The sequence below is a fragment of the Helianthus annuus genome, chromosome 16 (assembly GCF_002127325.2).
Source record: "Helianthus annuus cultivar XRQ/B chromosome 16, HanXRQr2.0-SUNRISE, whole genome shotgun sequence".
NCBI classification, from domain to species: domain Eukaryota; kingdom Viridiplantae; phylum Streptophyta; class Magnoliopsida; order Asterales; family Asteraceae; genus Helianthus; species Helianthus annuus.
Genome location: NC_035448.2, coordinates 77787079 through 77806683, shown reverse-complemented (window position 1 = coordinate 77806683; position 19605 = coordinate 77787079). Strand labels below are relative to the sequence as shown.

The window sequence follows — 19605 nt, the reverse complement described above, 5'->3', positions numbered from 1 at the left end:
GTAAACTTTCATGTTTGATTAATAAAACGAAACTTCATTTACCATGGATTTGAACAATTGATTCTGTTACAACACTCCCCGATGTTTCCGCCACGATTTGTATGTTCTTCGTGGTCGGGGTGTGACACAAGGTACCTCAGCTATATATAGGGCAGGTGATTTCGTACGAAATCATTCCATGCGAAATCACTTTCACACGAAATAGTGATTTCGTGCGAAATATCCAGATCTGATTTCGTGCGAAACACCTTTTACACCTATATTTGACATTTTTCTCGTAAAGCGTGCCCTGATCTATCTAAATACATACAAGACTCGATACAAGACGAAGTCGACAGACATATGCACCAACAGACTCCCCCTTGGATCCTGACGAAGTCTTCGGTGGCAAGTCTTCAATCTTCAGTCTTTATCAGTCTTCTCGAACTCTTCCAAAGTATCTGACAATGTAAAGCATCCTTAATCTTCTCTTCTCTTATCATTTCCAGGATCTCGACCTGGCTCTTATCTCACTCTAATTCTCTCTATCATCTCAAGATTTGTAGCTGGCTCTTACATTCTCTTGATCAGATCTCTTGATTCCTTAAGTTCATCAGTATCATCAATTTGTGCAATCCCACAGATCCATGATCAGAACCTGGCTCTTTTCATCTACAGACTCCTCCTATCAATAAGCTGGAATCAGGATCGTGACCTAGCATACATGATCAGGATTGAAACCTGGCTCTCCCTAATCATAGACTTCTCAGGAATTGAAACCTGGCTTACCTGCACATCCTCTACCTCAAAATAAATTTCACAATTTTAAAATTTGACAAATTTATTTACCACTTGCAGGTATTAATCAATTCATAAATGATTTTACAATATTAGTCTCTGATGAACCACTTGTAACAATAACATTTTTCTTTTCAAACAAATTCTTCCAAACCTTTTGTTCATCATGTTTAGCACTTGGAATTTTGAAAATCAGCTTTTCAACATCAGTTGTCGAAAATCTTTTTGGATTTTTTCAAAAGTTTATGCTAAAACACACTAAAATCTTTTTGGAATTTTGTTTTTAACAAGATGTAATAAAGAAATATTTACATACAATATTTTTGAGAGTTTGTGTAAGATGATCATATCAGTTTATGAGACAAATCACTAACACCGTTAAGCTTTAAACATTTTAAGTTCTAAACAATTTACCTAGATTGTCAGTATACAGATCCATTTAAATTTTCACACAAAGTTCAACTGTTTCGAGATATGAGATTAATGTTTTAAGCACTTAAACTTATTCACGTGTACCACCTCAGAATATACTCTCGTATCCAGATTTCTATATTCAGTCTTACAGGTGAATGTACATTAATGATATCTGTAAATGGGTAAATGCGAGACCGTGAGAGCTCAGGCTAGAACTTCCGTTTGTACAAAGAGATGACGGTTCGTCTTAAGGTGTGTCCCGTTTGGGGATCTTTTCTTCAACAGCACATGATTAGCATTTTTCAATGTTTCATCATTTTTTATGCTGAGGGCTGGCTTTAAGATTAAAGCTTTGCAAAGTATTATACGAGGACTAGGCTATTGCTCCCACAAAATCAGAAGTCCTGGTATAGTACCCGAGATATCACCACGCACAAAGACCTAGTATGTCAGAAATAGAAAATCTTTCAAACAAGATTTCGGGGGTTACCCATATATCCGAGAGATGTTCCCCACGATATAAGTAAGTATTTGAATTTATGTTTATATCTCGAAAACAATCTACTGAATGTGTAAAAACCTACTAACACATCCGCAGTGAGATTATTTATCACATTTTTGACATTACAAATCTTTAGCGTGTTGTGATAGTCCACTGATGTACTATCATTTCCCCTTTTTACAACAAAACTCTTTTTCATTTTTCGATGTTTTTGACTTTTTCAAATTTTCTAATGTTTTTGGATTTTCTGAAATTTCTTACTCCCCCTAAAATTCAAAACCATTTAAAGAAAAATTGAAAACAAACTGTACAAGAAAACGACAAACTGATGTGAATTGCTTCAATTCGCCATCCACTTGACTTAACAATCAGAACTCCCCCTTACAACAAACTATTTTCCCATTATGATTTCAAAACACTTAAGTTTGTTTTAATCAAAATGGTTTTTCCAGAAAATTAGTTTTGTTGATTTTACCACTTGTAGGTTGGGGATTACTTCATCACTTTGTTTTTCTTCACAACCACTTGAAGGAAATCAAGTACAATTTAATGTCCCTGATTAACCACATGAAGATCGAAATATCACAGTTACCAACCTGTGAATTTCTCAAGAAAGATGCCGATTCCTACTCCCCAATTACCAACCTGAGAGTTCCGGCAAGTCAGGTTTTTTCAGTTAAAGAGATTCTCCCAAGCCTGACATACCTTGGGAGATTCTGAGTTATTAACCCTCGGTTTCTTTCCTTTCATTTTCTTCTCATAAAATTCTTTTACCCCTTTTGCCTTCCCATCAATCATTTTTCCAAAAATATGTTTCACTTTGGGGTTAAAAGCCTTTTCAACATCAAATTCTTTCTTTTCAGAAAAGAATTGATTTGAAACCTCAACTTTTCCAACTCTTTGTTTAAAATTTTCAGCCCTCAATGGTGGAAAATTTGCATCATTCATTGGAGGAACTGCTTTTTCACCTTTTGATTCAAATTGTGGCTCCTCTGATTTTGTGGAATCAGATTCATTGCCAGAAGATAGCTCCTCTGATTTTGATGAATCAGAATCATTGCTAGAACTATCATTAGATCTCTTTACAACCCACTTTTGGTTGTCAAGGTTTACTTTTCTTTTACAAAACCTTTTTGAACATTCACCAACTTCAAACTTTGAGTTTTTGAAAACTATAAACGGTTTAGTTGGTGGTTCGTTTTCAACCATCTTTTCTTTCATTTTGAGAGACACCCCCTGTTTTGATTGAATTTCCATGGAACAATTCTTGGCAATATGTCCAATTGTTTTGCATTGAAAACAAGTTCTTGTCTCTTTTTTCTGAAAAGCTTCATTCTTCATTTCTTCTTTGCAAGGAATTCTTTGTTCGATTGCTTCCAGAATGAACTTTTCTCCTCTTCTTCTGAGCTTGCTCCTGAAACAAATACAGTTTTTGTTTAGGAAATTGTCTCTTTTTTATAATTTTCTGGTGGAATGAAACCAAGTCCTTTCTTTTTGAAATTACCGTTATGGTTTGGTTTCTTGTTAAAACTAGAACCAGAACTGTAACCCTTTTTCTTGTTTAATCGTTGTTGAACTCTTGAGGTGTAAGGTTTAGGTTTTTTTGGAAAGATTTCCATCTTTTATTTCAGAAATATTAATTTCTGTCAGTTTGAAAATCTTTTTTATCATTTATGGTTTAACACCACTTATACGAAATTCTTCATCAGAATATAATTTGTCAGAATCATTGAAAATATATGCCACTTTGAATGTTTCATCATTCAAATTAGATTTTGATAACAAGAATTCTTTATTGTAAACTCTTTCTCCCTGTTTGACTTTTGAACTTGACGAATCGGATTCAGATTTTGACTCTGATTTTGACTCCAACATTGACTCCTCTGTTTCATCTTTATCCAACACCTGATCGACCACTTTCTTTATTAACTCAGACTCATGATCAGTGTCAGATGATGTAAACGTGCATCAATGTTTTCTGGTAAGTTAACTGAAGGCTCAGACTCCCACTTTAAGTTGCTTGCCTTTTCGACTCTTTCTGAATTTGGATTTCGTGGAGAATATCCATTTTCAAGTGGGGGTGGACACTTGTTGTAACTGACACTCTGTTTCTTACCAGAAATCTTCACTTCAGTATCCTTTTTCTTTTCAGAATTTTTCTCTTCGGATGTTTCTTCTTCAAAGCCTTCATGCCTTCAACGGTTGGATAAATCCTGTCAATAACATAAGAAGTACATGAGTAACTTTTTAACAACCTATTACTCTTTCTGTTTCAATCCTTTGTGTTTCCAGTTTTTGTTCTAGAACAGCACACTTCTCAATATAATTGTTGACGACTTTCTACTTTGTCATGAAAGCTCCTTGAAGTGTTTTCATGGCTGTTGCTTGTTCACTGCTTGACTGATTGTACTGATTCATTGCTTTGTTGAGAACATCATAAGACTCTTTCAACCTGTTCATGTTATGAATCAAAATATTGTTCTGCTTCTTTACTGCTTCACAGTTTTCACATTTCACCGGAATCTTTTGTGCATTAGCTTCTTCTTCAACTTTGAACGCTGGAACTTCTTTTACCTTTCTCTTGATCACAGGAACTTCTTCATCATTACTGCTAACTTGTTTCTTAGCTTTCTTCTTTTTCTTTCTAACTTTTCCATCATCACTGTCACTCTCTTCCATCATTCTTAAATGCTCTTCCATTCTTCTTGCATAATAATCATCATCATTATCCTATCTTCAGCAACTCGAGCGACAAAAGCTTTGGCTTCTAAAATCTCTTTATCCGGACAATAAGTATCCCAACTAAAATTTTCCCAGCTAAAACCTTCTGGTAATCTTTCATCATCTTGATTTATCAGAAATGCTTTGCTGTCAGCTGAAATATATTCATCCCAACTGGATCCTTTTGTTGATTTTTTATCATCTTGATTCACCATACAAGATCTCTTTGATGATTCCTCGATTGCCTTCTTAGCATGTGCAGTTTGTGGTTCTTGTTGTTGTTGAGCAACTTGATAATAAATTGCTTTCCGATAGTAGTCATTGTTGTTGAATGGATTTTGAGCTCCACTTGCTTTGCGATTCGTGCACTCTCTCTTGAAGTGTCCTTTTTCCCTGCAACGAAAACAAATAACTTTAGATTTATCAAAACCTAATGTAGAAACATTTGCATCACGGAAATCATCTCTTCCTGTGATCTGTTTAAACTTTTCGGCTCTTCTCAACACACTCGCCAAACACCACTTTATATCCATCAATTCCATTTCCTCAGCATCAATTTGATCGTAATCCTCTTTTGTTAACATTGGATTCCCGATCCTTCCTGCAACTAAACTCCCATATGACTCAAGTACAGTCACTAACAAAGACATGTGACTTTTTGCAACTTCTTTTGAGTAATTCTGATCATTTTCAAGGTTTAATGCAATGTTACATTGGATAACTTTGCCATTCTTTGTTGTCGACAAGTTTGGATTAAATGATGGATATAAAGAAAAACTTGTTTTGCTGTTTGATCCTTTAGATGACCCTCCCGAAGAACTCTTAGCATTGAATGCAGTCTCAACCTTTGGTGACATGTTAGTTTTATCACTGATACCTCCTTTGTAATAAAGACCGATATCTTGTTCACCATCAAAATCCTTCATTCTTAATATCTTCCTTTGTTCCATTTCTTGAGCTTCAAGTTTCTCAATGAACTTACTCAGTGTTAGATTTCCAAAATCTTTCTTATTTCTCAACATCATTAGATACGTGCCCCAAGTTTCATGTGGCAACGCATCAGCCAGCTTCTCAGTCAATTCTTCATTGGCCTTTGTGATGCTCACCCTTTTCATGTTGACTAACAAATTGCAATATCTTTCGATAATCTGCTTAGTGCTCTCAGTTCTCAAACCACGGAATAGATCAAATTCCTTTTTCTAAAATGATTTTTCGTTCTTGATCATTTCTTTACTTCCAACAAACTTTGATTTTAAAGCTTTCCAAATTGAATAAGCAGTTCCATTGTGTTGCAATAAAACCAAGATATCTTCCTTAACAGCTTGATGTAACAGACTAGTCATCATTTTCTCATCTTTGTATTTCTTTTTCTCTTCAGCACTAAGATCTTTAATTGCAATAATCTCCTCATCATCATTCATCGGTCTAACATATTTCGTCTCAACACATTCCCAAGCATCCAAGTAATTTGCTTGAACCCAATTCTCAAATCGTTCTTCCCATCCTTTATACTCCTCAATGTTCATGAGTGTCGGCGGTTTTTGCATGGTGCCCGTTTCATTTTCCAACATTGTGTTCTGTGCAATACTGATCGGAGTAGCAAAGGCGTTATAAAATTCCTCTTCCATGATTCGGTTTCAAAATTTCACAATATTAGTCACTTTCAAATGAAATCTGCCTTTCAAACGAAATCTCTTCAAGTGAAATACCGATTGGTGCGAAATGACCTGCAATAGACCTTCAAACGAAATTACAACTCACACGAAAACAGAATTTTCACACGAAATAGTGTTTTCGTGCGAAATGATCAAATGAAACAATGATCTCTTGCGAAATCAACTCAGATTCAAACGAAATCAAGTCAATTTGGTACGAAATAGCGATTTCGTACGAAATGCTCACACGAAATACTGATTTCATGCGAAATCAATCAACTTTTCACACGAAATGAGTCAAAAATGTGATTTCGTGCGAAATCAGAAGACTATTTCGTGCGAAATACTGCTGATATCATCATCTCGAGCTGATTTTGTCAAAATCGATCAGGTTTTTGTCTGATTTTAAGTCTGAAACTTTCAAGGGTTTGTTAAACTACTATTGCGCGTATAATGTGAGAAATTCAAAACATTTTGACCGTGAAATCAAGTTTAATTTTGAAAAGAAGGTGTAGAAATCAGAATTTGCAGCTGAATTGGTAAGAACTCTTCCTCCTGAGCTCTGATACCACTTGTAGGATCGTTTTCTGAACCGAAACGAGTCGATCAGAAGAGTTTTTGCTCAATACGAGAGGTGGAAACAAACCTATTAAGGTAATTCAGCTTGCAATACAATTTAAACTGTCTTTTGATTGATTTGACAACGATTTACAGCGAGTAGACACTTTGGCAACAATTCGGTACTGAAACCGGAAAGTTACAAATGACAAGGTACCTCAGCTATATATAGGGCAGGTGATTTCGTATGAAATCATTCCATGCGAAATCACTTTCACACGAAATAATGATTTCGTGCGAAATACCTTTTACACCTATATTTGACATTTTTCTCGTAAAGCGTGCCCTGATCTATCTAAATACATACAAGACTCGATACAAGACGAAGTCGATAGACATATGCACCAACAGGGTGAAAAAAAATACAAGATACTTATATTCCATTTTTGAGAAAATAATATATGTATGATACATAGTTAAAAATATAAATTATTTTTAACAAAAAACAAATCTAAAAAAGATAGTGACTTGTACTTGTGCGATACAAGTCTAGTGACTAACGTTAATAAAACACGTTTAGGTCATGACGCTAGATAAAGCAAAAACCGGTGAAGTTTACGGCGCAAGGAACGCAAAGTTGTGACTTCATGCTCCCCCTTTTCTTTTAACTGTTTTCAGTTTTATAACTTCGGGGGTGAAATACATGTTACAAATATTACAATGTTTACAAATGGTATGATAGATACAAAAACAAGAAGCACTCTTGGTGATAACTAGTACCAAGTATGATGCGTTTTAAGGAATGATACGAGAAATCGTGTCACGAATAGGGTACCATAAGCACCATTAATCGTGTACATACTAAGACCACAGAACAAAAGGTTAGATCTAATGGGTTTTCGGGCAGCCACACTCTTGGTGAAAACTAGTACCGAGTAGTGCTTTTGTGTCTCAGTCGTGAATCGACAACTAGAAAAATGCCTATGGTTTGGTTGCTTCCTATGTCGTGTCACATGTTAATGGCCTTGCAACCCATTAACAACTTGATACATACAGAAATACTTGATTTATACAAGAATACTTGATTTATACAAGAATACTTGATTTATACAAGATACATACCATGTTTTCATATAAAGTATACAAACGTTCAGTACAAGAACTGCATGAATTCACACCAACATTATATTGACGTTTTTCCATAACTCACATGTATTTCAGGTAACTAAAAGCGGATGTGCGCGTGGTATTACCCATGCTCCAGGATGTCGTTTATGTTTACTTTTGAATAAAGTTGTAAACTTTCAGACAATATGTTGTCTCGTGATGTAAACACTCAATCTATGTTTTCAGTAATGTAATGTTTTGGGTATTTGAAGTTATTTTTACGAGCATGTAGTATGTTTACCTTTCGTATGCAATGAGAACCTTTCATGATCACACCTCGTGCTTCCACCTAAGAAAGGGGTGTGACACTAAGCACCCTCAAGTTTAAATGGACCAATCCGGATTTGTTTGATTCGGATGCTGTGGAGTTTCGGTGTGGGGCGGTATGGTATAGCATCTCAGCCGCCTAATTCGGTGTTCATCTTGGCCTATACATTGAAGAGGACGCGGCTGAGCCCGAGTTTACTGAAGCACTTCACGAATGTCACACCCCAACCGATGGCGGAATCATCGGGCATGGCACTGAGTGAAACAGATTGTCCAGTAGTTTCCATAATAATTATCATTACTATTCAATTTAAAATAACACGTCCCATACCATGTCTCAAACAGTAAGCAAATTATTACAGACCAAATCTAGGCAATTAATTCTGTTCCGACAACTCAGATTTAAATATAACAATTGTTTATCTGCTTCTAGAGACCCTTGATTCAATTACTACAGACAACTATTTGTTGGACTCTAGAGCTTTATTCTAGCCTCGCTTTCCGAGCAGATAAGCATTGATGCGTGTCAGTGTATATATAATTTAGGTGTATATTTTAAGCCCTTTTTACACTTTTTAACCAAGTTTTAAATTTATAAACACGATATTCACTAACACTAAACACACATATGGGCAAGTGCACCCATCGTGGACGTAGTATAGTGTTGGTAAGATACCGAGGTCGTCCAACGACACAAGAGCTTTTAGTACCGGTTTATCCTCAACGTCTAATCAAATCAAAATGTTAGAAAAAGATTTTTAAACTAGAAAAATAAAACTAACTAAAATGTTGAAAAAGAAAATAAAAGTAAAAACAGATAGACAAGATGAATCACTTGGATCCGACTCGTGTGTAGTGTAACCTTTGATTATTTTCGCACTTTTGCACTTGTTTAAGAGATTATCTTAGTTATTGTAGTAGGCCCCTCTTTTGAAGGCGACGTTACCCTCAACCTAGTAGTTTGAGTCAGCAAGGATACGATCCTAAAGGGTCGGATTATTGAATGATAATTAATTAAGTTATTAATGCATAATGTGGTAGGCCCCTCTTTTGAAGGCGACGTTATAGTCTGAGTCAGCAGGGATACAGTCCTAAGTAGCCGGGTTAAAGTTTGAATAGTAGTTTAACTTATGAGGGGGTCAAAGAGTTTGGACCCCCGCCATCCAATACCGTTGGTTATTGAAGGAGGTCCTACTAAATTTGACCCAGGTCCTTTGTAGGATCTATACACTGAACAATGGCAAGACTCTTACCAAACCATTCCCTTAACCCCCGACCAGGTAGCCAACATACCTCCATATAGACCATGGCGATATGAATGGTGAAAATCTTTTATTTTATATAGACAGTAAAATAATGCCAAGACACCACGGACAAATGATAAGGAAGAATCACCTTCAACATAAGAAACTAGTAATTAAAGTCATTAATACAAAACCAATTAAAAAGTGTAAAAGATTAAAAATAAAAAAGTATTACACTAAACACTTGTCTTCACCAAGTGATGTAAGAGACTTAGGCAAACATGGCCTTTGATTGTCAAGAACTCTTACGATCAATCTTGGATCCCGAGACGACTCACACACTCTATGATGGACAATGGATGATGGTGGTGGATGATGCTGTTGTGATGGTGGTGGGTGGTGGGTGAAGTGTGAGAGAGGTGGTGTGCCAAGGGATGAGTTGCAAGAGCTCCAAGCACTCCTATTTATAGGCTGAACAGAAGCCTGGGCACGGCCCCGTGTCCACTGGGCACAGCCCCGTGTCCATCCGACTCTCTATCTTCATTAATTGCAATTCGCAATTTCATTAAATGCGTCTGCAACAGTTGACCACGCCCCCATGTCCGCTGAGCACGGCCCCGTGGTGGGCAGTAGAAGCTTCTATAACTTTGTCTTTTCTGCTGACACTTGGGCACGCCCCCGTGCTCACTGAGCACGGGGCGTGTTTAGTCTTCTGCCTTCTTGTTTTGCATTGGGAAGATGCTGTCGAGGGGTCGGGCATGCCACGTTTGTTCCTTTTCTTGTATTCATGTTAGATTTAGCTGTCTTTTTGCTTCTTTTGTTCATTTGAGCTCATTTAATCCTCAAAATACAAAAGGAAGACAAAAGCAGACTTTTTCCAACATTAGTACTAAAAAAGGGTTAGTTTTATGCCACAATTAATATAATTTATATGTTGCATTTTGTGCACATCAAATACCCCCACACTTGAATCTTTGCTTGTCCTCAAGCAAAACTCTTTATTATGTGGCTTTTTTCACTCCCAAATGGAATGGGTAGAGGAGAAGGTTTTTGGACTTGTCATAGAGTGTCGGGATTTCCAAGATTCTTTATTTAAGTTTTATTTTTATTTATTTACAATCCTATTCGTCATGATTTATTAAAAACGTTTCATAAGATAAATTACTTATTAGGGCATAACATGCCTTTTTAAAATTCCATTTATATACAAGTTCACATATCTCACGGGGGATCACTCAACACTCGGCCGAATGTGTATTTTTAGTGAATCTCTCGAGAGCGGCATGGAATTTACTCCTACCATAGGCTTGCCAAGCAATCAATCCTCCTCCTTTTTAACTATATACCTTTGTAAATATCAAGAGGACTTTTTGGGTGAAGGGTTAGGCTTGGGTTAAAGGTGGGTGGTTGGGTTAGCGGTTAGTAAAAGGGCGAAAAGCGTAAAAAGCATCGGTTTTTAAAGACTTTTTATTTTTCACAATTTTAATTTTTTTATTTTGATGAACCATTTTTTTTCAAACAAGGTTAATTTTTGATGAACTTGTTTGTTTATTTGGTTTCATCAACTTTTTTTTTCAAAAGTCATAAGAAAAACCGAGCTTTGTTACTAAAAGAAAGGGTTAAAATAAAAAGGTTTAGGTGGGTAAAAAGGGTGATTGTTTTGAGTTAAGAAATGAAATGGTTTAGGCTCAAAGGGGTTAACTAGGGGGATTTTTGGGTAGGTGGTAAAAAAAAATTGAAAAATAATGGTGTAGAAAGAAAAAAAGGTTAGTCCTAATGCCTCCATCATTTACTTACTCGGGTTTAAGTTGGTAAGGACCGGGAATGCATTGTCGTGGCAAGTTCTAGAGTCGTATGAACCAAGCGGCTATTCACACAAGAAACGAAAAATGAGCATTTAGTGTAAAGATATGTATTTGTATGCTCAATAAAGGCTCAAAATTCACTTTTGTGGGAATGGGTTTTTATGTGATCAAGTATATATAATCAAATTTTAACTAAGCTTGTCATGCCGTTTCATAATTTCCTTATGTTGGTTCTTTTTATCATGACGCTATCGGTTGTAAACTTGTAAAAACATAACCTTGTTAGAACTTGAAATTCCCAACTTAAACTTAGACAAGTAAAAAAATGAAAAAAGAAATTTTTTTGAAAAAATTTGGGGTGATTAGCGGTTCCAACAGAGTTTTGTGTAAGGCTTGTTAATTAGGACTTACAAGATTCAAAGTTTTAGCATCCCCCCCCCCCACACTTAAATTACACATTGTCCTCAATGTGTCCCAAAAATAAGTTTTTTGGTTGATTGAATGTGTAAAAGGGTGTTAAAAGCAAAATTTTATGCTAATGGCACTCTGGACACGGCCCCGTGGTGACCGGGCACGGCCCCGTGTTTAGGTGCCAGTATCAAAATTAAATAAAGAGGAACAGAAGCCTGGACACGGGGGCGTGTTCAGTGAACACTGCCCGTGTACAGTTACCTGAACTAGGCGATTGCTGCAGATCGTGCAGCACGGGGCCGTGTTGGGCGGACACGGCCCGTGCTGAACTTGCTGTAATGAAGAAATTTTTGTCGGATGGCCCTGTTTTTGTGCATGGGGTGATGTTTCTCATTTCCCTTGTTATCTTTGACCATCCCGAGCATGTTTTATTCCTGCAAATTAAATTAAAAATTAATCTAAGCTAAACTAAGGATAGTTCCGCAGAATGCCTCTGTGGTGCGCCACGTTTATAAGGGTCCTTGGCTAGACCTAAAGTGAGGTCATATATTTTCCGAGCGGGATGTTTTGCATCCCATGTTGCACCGTCGGAGAGCATCATCCAAACTCGAATCAATGACCTTCATGTAATTGACCGGGTCATCGTCCTCTACTCTCTTCCCAACTCCAAACTTCACTTCCTTATCCCCAAACTTCAAAGTAAGTGTTCCGTCATTCATGTCCACCACTGCTTGCGCGGTGGCTAGAAATGGCCTCCCTAGTATGAGGGGGAGTTCGGTGTCCTCTTCCATATCTAGTATGAGAAAGTCGGCCGGGTAGACGAAATTGTCGACCTTGACTAATAGATTTTCAGCAACACCTTGTCGGTATTTGACGGATCTGTCGGCAAGTTGTATACTCATCTTGGTAGGGCTTGTCTTTCCTAGGCCGAGTCGTTTGAACATTGATGTAGGCATGAGGTTAATGCTAGCCCCAAGGTCGGCTAGTGCATTACGAACGGGGGATTCCCCGATCGAGCAAGGAATTGTGAAGCTTCCAGGATCAATCTTCTTTTGTGGGAGTTTGTTGAGTATGAGGACGGAGCTTTCTTCGCCTAAGTTAACTAATTGCAATGATTCAATTTTCCTTTTATGAGTGAGGAAGTCCCTCATGAAGGTTGAGTATTTAGGCATTTGAGTTAGGACTTCTATAAAAGGAATATTAACATGCAATTGTTTTAGTTGATTTTCAAATTTTGCGAATTGCTCATTGGTCTTTTGACGAATTAACCTACCGGGGTATGGAACCGGAGGAGCCTTGGTAGGCTCTTGAATTAGAGGAGAAGTCTTCTCTTGTTGGGGCAGCGTTGTGCTTCACTCAGTTGGCAGTGGTGGAGCTTCTTCGGAACCCACGGTACGGTTTCTTAATGTTATGAGATGGACTTGTGCTTTTGGGTTTGTTTTGGTATTACTTGGTAATGCGCCTTGTGGTCTCTCGGAGAAATTTTGAGCTAATTGATTTATTTGTTTTTCAATGTTTTGTATACTAGCTTGTTGATTTCTAAAATTCGATTCCAACTGTTGAAATCCATCCGAGTTTTTCTTTTCAATGTCAGAGATGAGGCGAGATACAGTATCTTCAAGCCTTTCTCGTCCACCTTGTTGTTGAGGGAAATTTTGTGACTCATTTCTTGGTTGTTGAAAGTTTGTTCGTTGGTTTATGCTTTGTTGGTTACTACTATTGTCGGGATCTCTCCAACCAAGGTTAGGGTGGTTACGCCATCCTTGGATGTAGGTACCCGTTGGAGGACCCGACGGCCAAGGTCTATTATCAATGTAGTTTACCGACTCTTGTTGATCATCTGTTTCTTTCATACAACTCCAATTTTCATGTGGCCTACCACACCCTTCACAAACCATAACCGAGACCGTTTTTGTCATTTCTAACTTTTTGATTTTTGAAGAAAGGGCTTCGATTTGGGCTTGTAAAGAGGTGCTTTCGTCAACCTTATGGGCGCCCGGGGCAATAGATTTATTACCTGGGGGAGTGTGCCACTGAAAATAGGTTTGAGCAATTTCCTCAATTTGATTGTATATTTCATGTGGGCGGCGATTACCTAAAAGTCCCCCGGAGCTAGAGTCAAGTGTTTGTCTTGTGTGTGGCAACAACCCATTGTATAAAGTGGATACTTGTTGCCATACCTCAAGACCGTGATGAGGACATTTTCGCAATAGCTCCTTGAACCTTTCCCAAGTTTCATATATGGATTCCCCATCCTCTTGTGAATATGTATTAATTTCAGTCATTAATTTATCCGTTTTAGCGGGAGGGAAATACTTATATAGAACTGGAGCTCATACACTATGTAGAAAGTTCTGAGAAAGCGTTCGGGTTTTTCTAGAGGTTCTTTTATGTCTCTACCAGAACTGGAGCTCATACACTATGTAGAAAGTTCGGATGTGGTGTCTGGTTCCAAGTCCTGCAATAAAAACAGAAAAGAATGTTGGTCAGAAAGTTCACCACGGCCCCGTGCTCAGTGAACACGGCCCGTGGTTAGAGATACAGCGATTGTTTTCCGGATCCCTGTTACTGGAAAGTTGGACACGACCTCGTGTTGCACCGACATGGCCCCGTGCTCAGCTCTTTGTAACTCGGAAAATAAAAACTACCATTGACGCTGCTGGGCATGGCCCGTGGCCGACCAGGCAAGGCCCGTGTCCGACCAGGCAAGGCCCGTGCTGAACTCTGCAGAAGCTGAAAAACTAAGAAAATCCTAAAAAAATAAAATAAAAAAAATGATAAGGCCGCTGATTCCTAACTTTCTTAAAATCCTTGTGTCCCCGGCAGCGGCACCAAAAACTTGATGCGTGTAAGTGTATATATAAATTAGGTGTATATTTTAAGCCCCTTTTACACTTTTTAGCCAAGTTTTAAATTTATAAACACGATATTCACTAACACTAAACACACATATGGGCAAGTGCACCCATCGTGGAGGTAGTATAGTGTTGGTAAGATACCGAGGTCGTCCAAGGACACAAGAGCTTTTAGTACCGGTTTATCCTCAACGTCGAATCAAATCAAAGAGTTAGAAAAAGATTTTAATACTAGAAAAATAAAACTAACTAAAATGCGGAAAAAGAAAATAAAAGTAAAAATAGATAGACAAGATGAATCACTTGGATCCGACTCGTGTGTAGTGTAACCTTTGATTATTTTCGCACTTTTGCACTTGTTTAAGAGATTATCTTAGTTATTGCAGTAGGCCCCTCTTTTGAAGGCGACGTTACCCTCAACCCAATAGTTTGAGTTAGCAAGGATACAATCGTAAAGGGTCGGATTATTGAAAGATAATTAATTAAGTTATTAATGCATAATGTGGTAGGCCCCTCTTTTGAAGGCGACGTTACCCTCGGCTAAGTAGTCTGAGTCAGCAGGGATACAGTCCTAAGTAGCCAGGTTAAGGTTTTAATAGTAGTTTAACTTATGAGGGGGTCAAAGAGTTTGGACCCCCGCCATCCAATACCGTTGGGTATTGAAGGAGGTCCTACTAAATTTGACCCAGGTCCTTTGTAGGATCTATACACTGAACAATGGCAAGACTCTTACCAAACCGTTCCCTTAACCCCCAACCAGGTAGCCAACATACCTCCACATAGACCGTGGAGATATGAATGGTGAAAATCTTTTATTTTATATAGACAGTAAAATAATGCCATGACACCACAGACAGACGATGAGGAAGAATCACCTTCAACATAAGAAACTAGTAATTAAAGTCATTAATACAAAACCAATTAAAAAGTGCAAAAGATTAAAAATAAATAGTATTACACTAAACACTTGTCTTCACCAAGTGATGTAAGAGACTTAGGCAAACATGGCCTTTGATTGTCAAGAACTCTTACGATCAATCTTGGATCCCGAGATGACTCACGCACTCTATGATGGACAATGGATGATGGTGGTAGATGATGGTGTTGTGATGGTGGTGGGTGGTGGGTGAAGTGTGAGAGAGGTGGTGTACCAAGGGATGAGTTGCAAGAGCTCCAAGCACTCCTATTTATAGGCTGAACAGAAGCCTGGGCACGGCCCCGTGTCCATCCGACTCTCTCTTCATTAATTGCAATTAGCAATTTCATTAAATGCGTCTGCAGCAGTTGACCACGCCCCCGTGTCCGCTGAGCACGGCCCCATGGTGGGCAGTAAAAGCTTCTATAACTTTGTCTTTTCTGCTGACACTTGGGCACGCCCTCGTGCTCACTGAGCACGGGGCATGTTCAGTCTTCTGCCTTCTTGTTTTGCTTTGGGAAGATGCTGTCGGGGGGTCGGGCATGCCACGTTTGTTCCTTTTCTTGTATTTATGTTAGATTTAGCTGTCTTTTTGATTCTTTTGTTCATTTGAGCTCATTTATTCCTGAAAATACAAAAGGAAGGCAAAAGCACACTTTTTCCAACATTAGTACTAAAAAAGGGTTAGTTTTATGCCACAATTGATGTAATTTATATGTTGCATTTTGTGCACATCAGCATCCTAAACACCTGTCACAGACGTTAAAATAAAGTCAATACACATAGTGTAAAGTCAATACACCTATCGATACCAATGACTGCGGGTTGGCTGCCCAAGGCAGTTCGTAATACATGATCACCACTGTAATCCATGCAAATAATCATCCTTAACAACCCCCGCATGAGCGGGTGCTGAGTCCAAACTATATTACTACCGTCGTTAAGGAAGGTAGACAGCATTCCATGTGTAAACAAAACAAACAAGCATTCAATAAGTCACGTATAACATGCGGTAACGGTTAGCGTTTAAAAGTATTGCATAGTGTGTTCGATTGTGATTTAGAATAAGTAACGTATGTAACACCCAAAAGTGCTTAAAGCAAAAAGGGATCGAGTATACTCACAGTGGTTGATGGATTGAAGGGAGCGCTTGAGAATAGGGTTAGCCTGAATGGTTCGATAGCATACTGATAAGTACGCGTAAAACGGAAATAGGTGCTGAAGGATCGGACAGCTGGTCGATCGGACGGTAGTCCGATCGGTCGGCGGACCGTTCGGTTGACAGTCCATTCGGACAATTGTCCGATCGGATGGCTGTTCGAGTGGATTGTTTCTTCCTTTCTTTGAGTAAGATGTGTTTGTATATGATGGTTTGACTTTTGAAGTTTTTGTTGCAGTATTTGAAAACCTTGAAGTATCTTTACCTTTCAGGTCGGTCGATCGGACGGTCGTTCGATCGGCCGGCAACCCGATCGGCTAGGTACCTCAGTATAAGCAAGTTCTCAGCAGAAGGCACTCGATCGGACAGCAGTTCGATCGGGTGGCATTCCTAGTGCATTGAACATGTTGAAAATCGATTAAGTGTTGAAGTCAAGTATCACATGATCCGAAGAGTAATCCATTCGGAAGGTAGTCCGATCGGATAGCAGTTCGTTCAATACTCCACTTCAAATAAGTTGATTAAGCGTGGGACCCATGTGCTAGCCGATCGGCTGGCCAGTCGTTCGACCGTCTGTCTGTTCGGCCGTTCGGACAACAGTCCGATCGGACAGCACATTGTCCTGGTCGGCCTGTTCGTCTAACACTTGGTTGTTTTGATTGTTTGTCGTTTTATCGAGGTAATTTTATAACAAGTCAAACAACAGAAGTCTCGTCATTACTTAGTTCTCCTGATCGGACAGGAATCACCCAAATCCGGTTGGTAAACGGTTTGGGACGGTTTTTGACGTTTAACCCGAAATCAGTGAACCTCATGGATAGAATCCGGATCTTAGGCCACGCAACCACCAGAATGATTAGTAAGCCGGCACAAGCTCCGTTTCTATCGGTTTTGAAGGCATTGAGTGTAAAAGAGTTGAAAGAAAGTTGGAAAACCATCTTTCAATCCCTTTCACCGTGAATATGTTTAGATATGTGAAAGACCTTTGTTTGTTTATGTGGAAATCGGTTAGATCCAAGTTATTCTTGGTGGATTGAGGCTAAAACATGAAGTTTTTCAAGAACACATGATGACGTCATCCTAGAACACCTTGAATCTTGATGATTTCATGGTTTAAAGTTAAGATTTAAAAGATAAAAAGGTGTAGGAGTGCGTGTAGATCAAGAAAGTACAAGATTTAGGACGAGATCTTACTGGAATTGTGAGAAATCTGAGAAAGGGTGGAGAGCACGAGCTGGTTGGTCAGAGAGTTTCCAAAAGTGGAAATGATGACAATGACAGGGGTATTTATAGGCTTCCAAATGAGGAAAGTGCTGGCCGATCGGCCAGGCAGCTCGATCGGACAGCCTGTCCGATCGGACAGTAGTCCGATCAGCCGGCTGGTCGACCGACTGGTAGCCTGATCGATCAGTTGCCTGATTCAAGTGTTCGGGGCGACGATTTTTGATATTTCGATTTCGATTTCGATTGCGATTGCGATTGCGCATCGCTCGCAATAGAGTTTCCTATTCAAATTACTTTTAATCCAAACTACTCATGTCGCGCACTGTCTCTTCTCCACTACTTATCATATTATATCTACATAAAATCGTCCTTATTTCGTATTCGGTTTGCGATTTCGATTTGATTGCGATTGAGTTCAATTGCGATTCGATTGATTACCACACAACGTAAATAAACATGCACAAGTAACACTTAAGGCACACACACACACACATATAACAATCACCAAAATGCATAATTCGAGTTTGCGAGCGCGATGTTGATTAGATTAGGTTGACTAGCGTTTGGTTAACTTTATCGCATTGTTACTTCCTATTATTCACAGTCGTAAAGAGGTTCGTAGCGATAAACATTCGATTAGTTCGATTATTAATAATTACTCCACATAATACAACTAACGTAAAACATAAAATAGACTGACTATAGTCAAAGAAGTCAAAACAGGGATTGAGCAGGGAGTGGCAGATCGCAATTAGCGATCTTTTCTTCCTTTGACTTCACTCTTGACTTTGGCTTGACTTTCGAAACACTGGGGTGTTACAGCCTCCCCTTGTTTAGGGAATTTCGTCCCAAAATTAGGCTGAAGCCGTAGCAAACAACTGCGGGTACTTCGCCTTCATGTCGCTTTCGAGTTCCCAAGTGAACTCCTTGCCTCGTTTGCCTTCCCATCGGACTTTCACAATAGGGATGTGCGAGCGTCTGAGCTGCTTGGTTTGGAGATCCATGATTTCGACAGGCTTCTCCACAAAGTGTAGTGTTTCGTTTATTTGAAGGTCATCGAGAGGTACAATTAAATCATGCTCAGCCAGGCACTTTCGGAGGTTTGACACATGGAAAGTCGGGTGGACATTACTAAGCTCCTTGGGTAGTTCGAGTCTGTAGGCGACTTTTCCGATCCTTTCCAGAATCTTAAAAGGTCCAACATATCGAGGCGCTAGTTTCCCTTTCTTGCCGAATCTGACCACACCCTTCCAAGGTGACACCTTTAGGAGTACGTAGTCGCCAACGTCAAATTCAAGGGGCTTGCGTCGTCTATCGGTTTAACTTTCTGTCTACTTCGAGCGCAAGTTGTCTCGAATTTGGAGCACTTTGTCAGTCGTTTCTTGTAGTAACTCGGGACCGGTTAATTGCGATGACCAATCTCGTGCCACACAATAGGCGATCGACATCTTCTTCCGTATAAAGCCTCGAATGGTGCCATTTATATGCTGGTATGATAACTGTTGTTATACGAGAACTCTACTAACGGCAGGTATTTATCCCAATTACCACCGAAGTCTATGACACACGAGCGGAGCATGTCTTCAAGAGTACGCATCGTTCTTTCAGTCTGTCCGTCGGTTTGAGGATGGAATGTGGTACTTAAGTTAAGCGTCGTACCGAGAGCCGCTTGAAACATTTCCCACAATCGCGAGGTAAACCGAGCATCTCGGCCAGAGATGATGTCGCGAGGCGTACCATGATTACAAATGATCTCGTCGGTGTAGATTCGGGCTAATCGTTCTACCTTGTAGTCTTCCCGTATTGGCAAAAAGTGAGCAGATTTGGTCAAACGATCAACGACAACCCAAATGCTGTCGTGACCTGATGACGTGTGCGGAAGCTTTGTTATGAAGTCCATAGCTATACTCTCTCACTTCCATATAGGGAT

At 39.0% G+C, this 19605-nt stretch overlaps 1 non-coding gene across 1 annotated transcript; it reads left to right on the top strand.

Moving 5' to 3' along the window:
* The first annotated feature begins 13705 nt into the window (after positions 1–13705).
* LOC118488774 lies at positions 13706–13812 on the top strand. Its single transcript, XR_004885309.1, has one exon. It is a non-coding gene; the product is annotated as a small nucleolar RNA R71 (small nucleolar RNA).
* Positions 13813–19605: the final 5793 nt, after the last annotated feature.